At 49.1% G+C, this 9277-nt stretch overlaps 1 long non-coding RNA gene across 1 annotated transcript; it reads right to left on the reverse strand.

Annotated features, from left to right (window-relative positions):
- Positions 1-984: 984 nt before the first annotated feature.
- LOC127300940 (uncharacterized) lies at positions 985-4084 on the reverse strand. The gene is made up of 4 exons (XR_011749408.1): positions 3645-4084; positions 3470-3564; positions 2874-2943; positions 985-2477 (listed from the first exon to the last, which is right to left on the reverse strand). It is a non-coding gene; the product is annotated as an uncharacterized lncRNA (long non-coding RNA).
- Positions 4085-9277: the final 5193 nt, after the last annotated feature.

The raw sequence follows: 9277 nt of genomic DNA on the forward strand, positions 1-9277 counted from the left end.
GCGGCAGGCCGAGGTAGGTCTGGGGGAAACCCTCCACCACACAGCCGAGCACCTCGGCGGCGGAAGCGAGAGCCTCCGGGTCCAGGGACATGGGAACAAGGGTGCTCTTGGAGAAGTTGATGACGAGGCCGGTGGCGGCAGCGAAGTCGTCGAGGATGCCCTTGAGCCTCTCCGCGGCCCCGGGCTCAGCGCGGAGGATGATCAGCGTGTCGTCGGCGTACTGCAGCACGAGCGGTGGGCGCCCATCAACCAGGGGGTGCTGAAGCACACCATCCTGTTTGACAAGCTGCTGGAGAATGTCGGCGACGATGAGGAAGAGGTAGGGAGACAAGGGGTCTCCCTGCCTGAGCCCGCGCTTGCAGTTGATCCACCTTCCGGGCACACCATTCAGGACGACGGCGGACTTGGAGGAATGGAAGATAGCATCCATCCAGTCGCACCACAGCGGCGGAAAGCCGCGCGCAAGGAGGGCCCTGCGGAGGCTCCCCCAGTCGATGGAGTCGAAGGCCTTCGCGAAGTCAATGAACGTAAATAATTTTCTATGAACGTAAATAATTTTCTATTCTGGAAATTTCTTCATCCTACAACTGCTACAAAAAACATGCATGGTCATCTTGGGTCCTATTCATATACAGCGTACATGGTAGCTTCTACAAAGAGAATATGCAAACATCAGGACTCACATGCTTCAAGGAGGTACGATGGCCTTTAATGCAAGCAAGGTGTCAATGCTCAATGCAAGATTTTTATCATAAGGTAAAACTTTAGCAAGTTCATTTTCAGAAACTCATCATGGGACAAAATGTAAATCAAGATCTTTTCGCATTACCAAAGAACTCTGTTCAGTATGCAAAGATGTGGACATATTAGGTATGTCATTTGTGCACAATATAATATTTATTTAGCTGTGAGTCTCAAAAAAAAATATTTCTTTAGCTGTATATACTCTTTCAGAAAAACAAAAACTAAGATCAAATTCCACGCTAAAAATCTTTATATACCCTTCTTCCCAAGTGACAAATTCCAACTGGGACAACAATTGCAGAAACTGTAGTACCATGCTCATTACGAACTATGCCATAATTGTTTGGCTGAATATATTCCCCATTTTCAAAATATTTCGGTTGGAAACTTGCAGCTGCTGGAGGGAGATAAAACATGCCAGGAGAGTAGGCTTAGAAAGGTGGGGTGTGTGGTGTAAACTTAACCGGTTGTTTGCTAATGCGAAAATATCCTTACAATGAACCAAATTATTAGTTAAACTTGAGACCAACTGTACAAAAACTTGAGCATCAGCTATTCCTCTCCTTCGCTGCGTTGATTTTTTTGCTTCAGAAATCTGTTTGGTTTTCTATACTTCAGCAGTTTGACCATTACCAACCTTACAAATCAAACCCAACTGTAGCATATCCCTTCTTTTCACAATAGCATGCCAAGTTAGCAATGCACTTCGAGGACAGGTTGCCAAAATAAATATTACCATTGGGTTAGTATCATTCTGTCAGTACTCTTGCACAATGGTTATCCGGAGTAATCGATAATATCGATGCTTATTTTGCTAATATAGTATCATCCAAAATCTGCAACTCAAGCAAACCAGCCATCTGGTGCCATTTGAAACTGGGAGGTTCTCCTATATGGCTACCAAAGATTCAGATATGAATATGAAATCAGTTTGAGTACATTACCACGCAATACTACTTCTGAATGTGTTAGTATTAATTACCTGATGCTCACCACCAAACTCAACCTGGGTTCAACAAAAAAAACCGCAAAATTAGCCATTTTATTCACTTTGCTGGAACAAACTCACACAAACAGCAGTCAGTATAGCTGCAGCACATCTGCAGGTTCGCCAAAAAAAATCAACCGAGATATCACCACATATTTGAACCTACATGTTAAGTTAACTGAATTTCAAAATTTTACAGTTATGTGCCCCTTATGTGGATGTTGCGGTACCTGGCCTTCTGCGGCTCGTAGAAGACACAAACCGGGACTAATCATAACATCCGGAGAAAAACAAAGAACCTATAAAATGTCTAACAATCTGCAAAGCTAGAGAGATGTGTCTCCAGTCGATTCAGAGATCAATTAAACAAATGATATTAACTGTTTTTTCATACATGCATATGTAAGCTCAATTTTGGTTGCCAAATCTTGGAGCACTTAACTGTCAGATGCAAGCTACTCAAAAATAGCTGCATAGAAAAGGCAATCGGAATAGGTTATTATTTCTAATCATGAAAGGAAAGGCTTCTGACAAATTAAAAAACGAAAGAACCTCCATTGGACACTCTGCAAATCCTTATCCATCTGAGCGGATCAAAATTAGACATGGTGAATATGACTCGAACTGGCAGTTGATTGCATGTTTGTTGTTAGCTATGTGATCTCTCGCCTTTTAGTCACTGCTTGATGAAAATATTCGAGATAAAGGGCATGACCCGTTTGACATCTGCTGTGAATATGATATCCTGTAATAACGTTTCCTATTTAGAATGGCAGACACATATAAAGTAATTATGCATTACACCAATCTGAAACTGTGAGTTGTAATAAAGTACAATAAACTATAATTCTTCAGAAGGATTCCTTCTTCAGGCCACAGTAAGAAAGAAACTGAAATCATTTGTAAAGAAAGCTTTAGAAAAATAGTACTTCTTTCTTGCAAGAACAACCAGTGGAGTTACATGAAGGCATTCATGGGTATCATTATTGAGTATCTCATACTGTTCTCCCAAGTAAACCCTATAGTTGGAGCATGTCCTATTTTCAAATGCTTGTAATTGTAAATAGTAGTGGTCTAATATATATGATGAGCATAGCAAATCTAAAACAATCATTTAGTGAACTCAGATAGTGATACTTACAATACCACTTCTTCCATACACCAAAGCAATCTGGAATATGATCTCATTGCACCTTGCATCTCAGTGTTATCTGAAAACAGGTAATGTCACAATAATAATAATTATTATTATCTCCATTGCATATGTCAACTCGGTAATTTTACTGTTTCTCTGAAACCTGTAGTCACATATCTAGTGCTCATTCCTAACACCTACCACTCCCAGCTTACTCCAAAGACAGAAATAGTTAAGTGTGACAAGAATGTAAAGTTTAGAAAACATATTGTTGCATTTCAAATTTATTTAGTACTAATGGTAATGCACTGAAAGTATTTTGACTTTTGCAGCTCCAATTGTTTGAATATCGATTAAGCCGGACAGGCAATTGAGCAATCACTGTCGATGCATAGGTGTATATATACCTTGATAGTGCTAATCTGTCAAGCTGAGAAAAGAAGTAAAAGTACAAGATCCGATTTGTGCTAGCATCAACTCGAGTAAAATACAGTGTGGTCTAATTTAGAAACTTCTGTTCGGGTTGCCCAAACTGGGGACACCTTGCTGTTCATGCAAGCAAACTAAGATAGTTGTAAAAAAAGGCTACAGGTTGAACCTACATGGTGATTTCCCGCAACATGGTGATGGTGCATTGCACTGATCGATAAGTTTGACATAATACAAAAATTCACCCAAATGATGTTTGATTGGACGCCTGCAAGAAAACAATTGAATTCGTCAGGTGCAAAAGGAAGAAAACTAAGATCATGCAAAAGTAATTCATCAGCCACGCACCTGTAAGATGCATGTACCAAGCGGAGATTCAGGCCACGGTGGCTCAGCTGCACAGCATGAAGAGGATTGGGTCCAACTGTTGGAGGAGGTCGACGGCGGCCGGATGGCGGAGGACAACATAGGCGCCAGTCGCCAGTCTTCTGAATAGTGCCTCTCCTGAATCCTGTTTCCTCCATCTTCTGCTTATGCCGCTCGATCAGCGCAAAGGGCCAGACGGTAAACTACTTTCTGCCTGTGCGTGGCACGGTGGCGGCAGTGTTCAGGCTAGGGTTCCGCCCTCGCTGTTGACTGCCATAGGTTTCGCCGCATTGCCCTCGCAGCGGAGTCGAAGAAGGACGGCGAAGAACTTGGGTTGCTGGCGATCTGAGGGGCTCGGGCAGCGAGAATATAGCGGGGGAGAAAGGAAAGAGGAATTGAGGGCTCGAGGCACCGAGAGGAAACATAACGGGCCCTATTAGTGAAACCGTTTCTGCGAGTAATTGATAAGAGCATCCCCACTCGTTGGAGGCCCCCGGGACATAATCCGGATAGAAATTGGTCCGGATTGGACCTATTTTTGGCATGGGGAGCTACACTTTTCCAGTCATCTCCCCACACACGGCGCTCGTGAGGATGCCTGGAAGGTGTTCGACCAGCATCGACCATGCCGGCCACGCACCCGATGGTGGTGCAATGTCGGCGTACGGCGGCGCGCGGTGCGGATCCGGCGTCGGATCTTGGCCTCGAGGGCGTCCCACTCGAGGCGCCGGACGTCGCCGATGCTTTGAGGCGCTCGACGCCGAGGCGGCGGAGGGAGGCGTCGACGGCGGGCTTGCGGACGGAGGCGTAGACCTGCGCACTCGCGGCCGTAGCCGGCGGCGGCCATCCGGGAGGCGATGGCGCGGAGGTCGGCGACGGCGTCGTCGAGGAGGAGGTCGATCTCGCGGATGCTGCGCAGCGAGCGGTAGGCTGCTGCGGCGGCCGACGCGGTAGGCGACGGGTCGTCCTCGTCGACGGCGGGGAGGTCGACGGAGGAGAGCGAGCCGAGCGGTCGCCGGAGATGGTGGAGAGCGAGGTGAGGTCCGCGAGCGCCTCGATCTCGAGGTCGAAGGCGCGGGAGGAGAGCACGTGCCGGAACTCGTCCTCGAGCCGCGCCATGGCCACCCGCACGGCGCCGGAGCCGCCGAGCCCGGACGCCGCCGCCGCCCCCGAGCCCGGACGGCGGCGCGAGGCGGCGGATGTCGTCCACCGCGCGGAGGAAGCGCTCCGCCTCGGCACGATCCCCCGCGCCGTCGAACAGCATGGGCTCGTCGTCCCGGCCGGCGGCCGCCGTGGATGCCGGGGATGAGTCCCAGCGCATGACGACCCGCTCCGCCGCCTCCAGCTCGGTGGATTGGTCCATGGCGTGTCCAGTTGACTCCTCGTCTCCCGAACACTGCGAGGTCCCGGCGAGGCCACCTGCGATCTCCGTTCTGCCCGTCGTGCTCTAGCTCGGCAAGGTGGGGAAAAGATCAAGGAGAGAGAAGGGCGGTAGGTGGAGAGAAAAATCAGAAGAGAGAGAGGAGACTAGTCCCTGACAGCGGGCCAGGTGGACGAGAATGTTTCATCCGGAGCCCCCAGCAGCTCCCCGGGGGACCGGGCTTGGCATGGGGAGTCCGGACGGATATAAGTCCAAATCCGGGCGAAATCGAGACACTGGGCGCACGACTGGGCCGTTTTACGCCATCCGGATGAAAAAAGTTGGTCCTGGGGGGCTTCTCGGGGGCCTGGCTGGAGGTGCTCTAACCGATGATGAGTTGGTCTCTCGTCCATTAGATTTACATGATCGACGGCTGAGATTGGTTGGATCTGTCTCTCTCCCTTTTTATATTAGTGGAGATTAGGAAATATGCCCGTGCGTTGCAACGGAAGTTAAAATGGTTAACAAGAAAACAATTAAAGTATGCCCTTGTTGGGTTGATATGACCGGGGCACCGAGTTATAAAGTTTGAATTTATTTTATATTAAATATGTCCTTCACTTTTCATCGGTACAACTTTTCATCGGTGCAATTGAGCTATGATTTTAGTTGCAACAATGTTAGTGACTTTAAGATTTTTTAAAGAGCATCTCACTCCTATAGTAGAATTTTACATTTTTTAGTATTTAATTATAGTTTAGACCATCCACTTCAACACTAATGACACTAAGATAGAGACTGCGTCCGCTCATCATCTCCTTGGCGGCGGTGGGCCATCTCCCTCCCATCACCACCAGCCAAGATGTTGGTTCCCTCTCCTTCCTTTCCGCTCCGGCGGCAAGAGAGAAGGGGGACCTCGTTCCTCCGCTCCGTAGTTAGGGTTATGGTTTATCTGTTGTGGTTTATCGTTGGGGTGGTGGGAGTGTCGTCCGGGCGGATAAGTATGCCTCAACTACACTCTCACACCAGTGGGGACCTTCATGGCGGCATCTCTGAGTTTATGCCGCCGTTTGCTTGTCGATTCTTCATATGAGAAGCTTGTTTTCTCGCCGCTCTTCAGATTTGGCGAGATCTGTTTCTCGATGGGTCGCTAGCGTTCATCGTTTTCCATGACGACGCTGGGGATCGGGGCGAGGTGGATGCTCTGGAGCGAGTATGTTGGTCCGGAGGCGATGCATCTATCGTTGTTCCTCGATTTTGTCGATGAGATGTTGTGGATCTTGGTTCAAGGAAACACGGGGACGTCCCCCGGTCGACGTGCCACAACGACATGTGCCTCGTTAGTTGCAGTGGGCTTGTTCATCGACTCATAAAACTTCGTTGGCGATGGTGCTTCTTCGGATCTGGCAATGGTGGAGGCTCATCGTCTCCTCACGTGTGTGCTTAGGCAGAGTCGGAGGTTGGCGGTGGCCGCTAGTTTTGGCGAGTGCGGGAACCCTAGGGATAGTTCTGTATTTTTCTATCTTCCAGGATTTTATCTGCAAAGTTTTTAGGAAATATGTTTTCTCCTTTTCTGACCTGTTTTTCACTTTCCATATGTTGCCTGCCAAAACCCACCGGCGAGCAGCGACGAGCAACACGAAGAGCCGGGAGGCTCCCAGAACTGCTGGTGGGCCCTGGTCCCTCGGGCAACGGCCCGCAAAACTCCGGCACACGTCCTGGCTGGTGCAAGGGTGTGCCACCTGACCTATACCTGGTCAAGAAGGTGATGGATTGCTTCGATTAATTTCCTGCATGGCAGACACGTAAACATTAAATCCGAGCCTCGATCGGCTCTCAGGTTATCCTGTGAATCGGCTCAAGGAGCCGATCCACCCATGGTTCGTATTGGATCTACGATAATATGGTGGTCCTGCTTGATCAATACTAAGTTAACTCAATCTACGACAGTCTAGGGTTTTCACCGCATAACCGGAACATCCTACACGTAGTTGAGCCTGGCAGATACGAAAGATAATAGAAAATCAGCCCTAGACAAGGCCTAAAAACCAACATAGAGTTGATTCCCGGAACATCTCTTGTAGGATCAGCAGACCGTACCTTACGCACTACTGGATCATTCAACCCGTTTGCAAGGCCTAACCATGCAGATATCAGACTAATCCTTGGAGAACAAGGAACAACCATAACAGATCGGATCTACCGAATAAAGACTAAGCAAGATGCCGCCCTTACACCTAAGATAGATGCAAGGGCGGCTAGATATCTAGGGGTAGCATAACTAAGCATACGTATTAGAAAAGTAGCAATATTAGCCTCAAGACATCCATGATAACAGTATTACTCGCCATCAAAAAGGCTTCAGCACGAGCAATACAAAATAACGAATAAACTGATACTGCCTAGATCGCGAGATGCGATCTAGGCAGCATGGAGCTTACCTGGAAGAAACCCTCGAAACAAGGGGTGGCGATGCGCCTAGATTGGTTTGTTGTGAACGTGATCGTCCTCCTTTCTCAATAACCGTAGGTACATATTTATAGTCCGTGGACTTTCTATTTTTGGAATAAACCTAGCTTCGTACGAACTAAACTCTATCTCTTAATTCTAAATCTACCATAATGTACAGATACACGGGCAATCTAGCCCAGACTCTCTTATGAGCCCGATTTAGAAATATTCTAGATGTATATCCTCTAAGCCCATCTCAATTACGGCCCATCTCCTGACTCGGTTAAAATCCGGCGATAACACATGCCCCCCTGGTTTTGGCAATAATAATTCCAAAACCACTCTGCTTTTTCTTCGTCGGGTCACACGTGGCAGAGCAAAACCGCCACAGTATCCTTTAATCATGATGCCTTGCCTTCTCAACTTCTCTGCACGATTTGACAGTTTTGGCACCACATCCTCGAAAACCGCCGCAGCATTGAATCATCTCCACTATATCCCCTTTATTTAACCGCATTGAGCAGTTCACCTCCTCATCCTCTTGCTCCACACTAGCAATCGAAAAAGCCCCTTCCTCTGCAACCATGAGCTTCTCCTCCTCCTCTGCCTCCTCGGGCCTTTCCTTCCAATCCTCCTCCTCCAGTGAGCCGATGCCGGAGTACGACCCGATAGCAGCGTACGAGGCCCGCGCTCCCGAGCATTGGGACGAGAGGGATTGGGACTTCGCCGTCAGGACAGACGACGAGCCCTTGACCGCTGTCGGGTCAGACGACGACGAACCCCTGACCGACGGGGAGGACGACCTCCGGTTCCTCGTCGACGGGGAGTTGGAGGCGGAGAGTGACGACGACCTCTTCTCCTGGGGCGACTTCACCTCCTCCGACGAGGAGGAGGAAGAGGAGGATGACACCTCCTCCGACGAGTACCCGCCGGCGAAGCGCTTCCGCGCCGGGTCAGAGGACGACGACGACGACGAGGAGGAGGAAGAAGAAGCCCCTGCCGACGGCTTTGACGTGGGCACTACCCTTCGGGTAACCCACATTGCCCTATCCTGTATTGACTAATTGGAGGCCCATGAAGACACCTGAAGGCGAGATGGGCCACTAGGACGGTGCACCAGAAGATTCCTTGGCGGGCAAGACAAGGAGGCAGCCGAACAAGGAAAGATTGGATCTAAAAATACTGTAAACCTAGTCGTACTCGGTTAGGACTCTTGAGACCTGGCCTCCTATATAAAGGCCAGGAGAGGGGCTGCCGAGGGACACGATCAATCTTAGCAATCTTAGCCAGCAAAAGCTTAGAGCTAGGTCGCCTTAGCAACAGCCATCTCGACGAGATCTTAGCCGAACTATTCGGCACCCCATTGTAACCCATTATCATAATAATCAAGAACAGACAGGCAGGACGTAAGGGTTTTACCTCATCGAGGGCCCCGAACCTGGGTAAATTGCTCTCCCCGCTTGTCTGTGAACCGATGTCTCGTATCAGCTTACAGGATTCCATCAACCCTAAGCCCCTATCGGAGGGCATTGGCGAGGAGTACCCTCGACAATTGGCGCCGTCTGTGGGAACCCTATCGGCACAAGATCGGACATCGGCTGAACCCGTCATGTCATCGGCAGCTTCATCAACACCGTCATCGCCTCGTCTGGGAAGCCCGATTCGTTTCGGCTCCTACGAATTCACCCCACATAGCGATTCATCTCGCTCGACTTTCTCCGGTCTACAAGGCAACATGGAGATGGCTTTCGGGAGCGTCCACTACAACGTCAACTCAGAAGGAATTCTTCGCCTGCTAGAATCT

Source organism: Lolium perenne, chromosome 7 (assembly GCF_019359855.2).
Source record: "Lolium perenne isolate Kyuss_39 chromosome 7, Kyuss_2.0, whole genome shotgun sequence".
In the NCBI taxonomy this organism is placed as follows: Eukaryota; Viridiplantae; Streptophyta; class Magnoliopsida; order Poales; family Poaceae; genus Lolium; species Lolium perenne.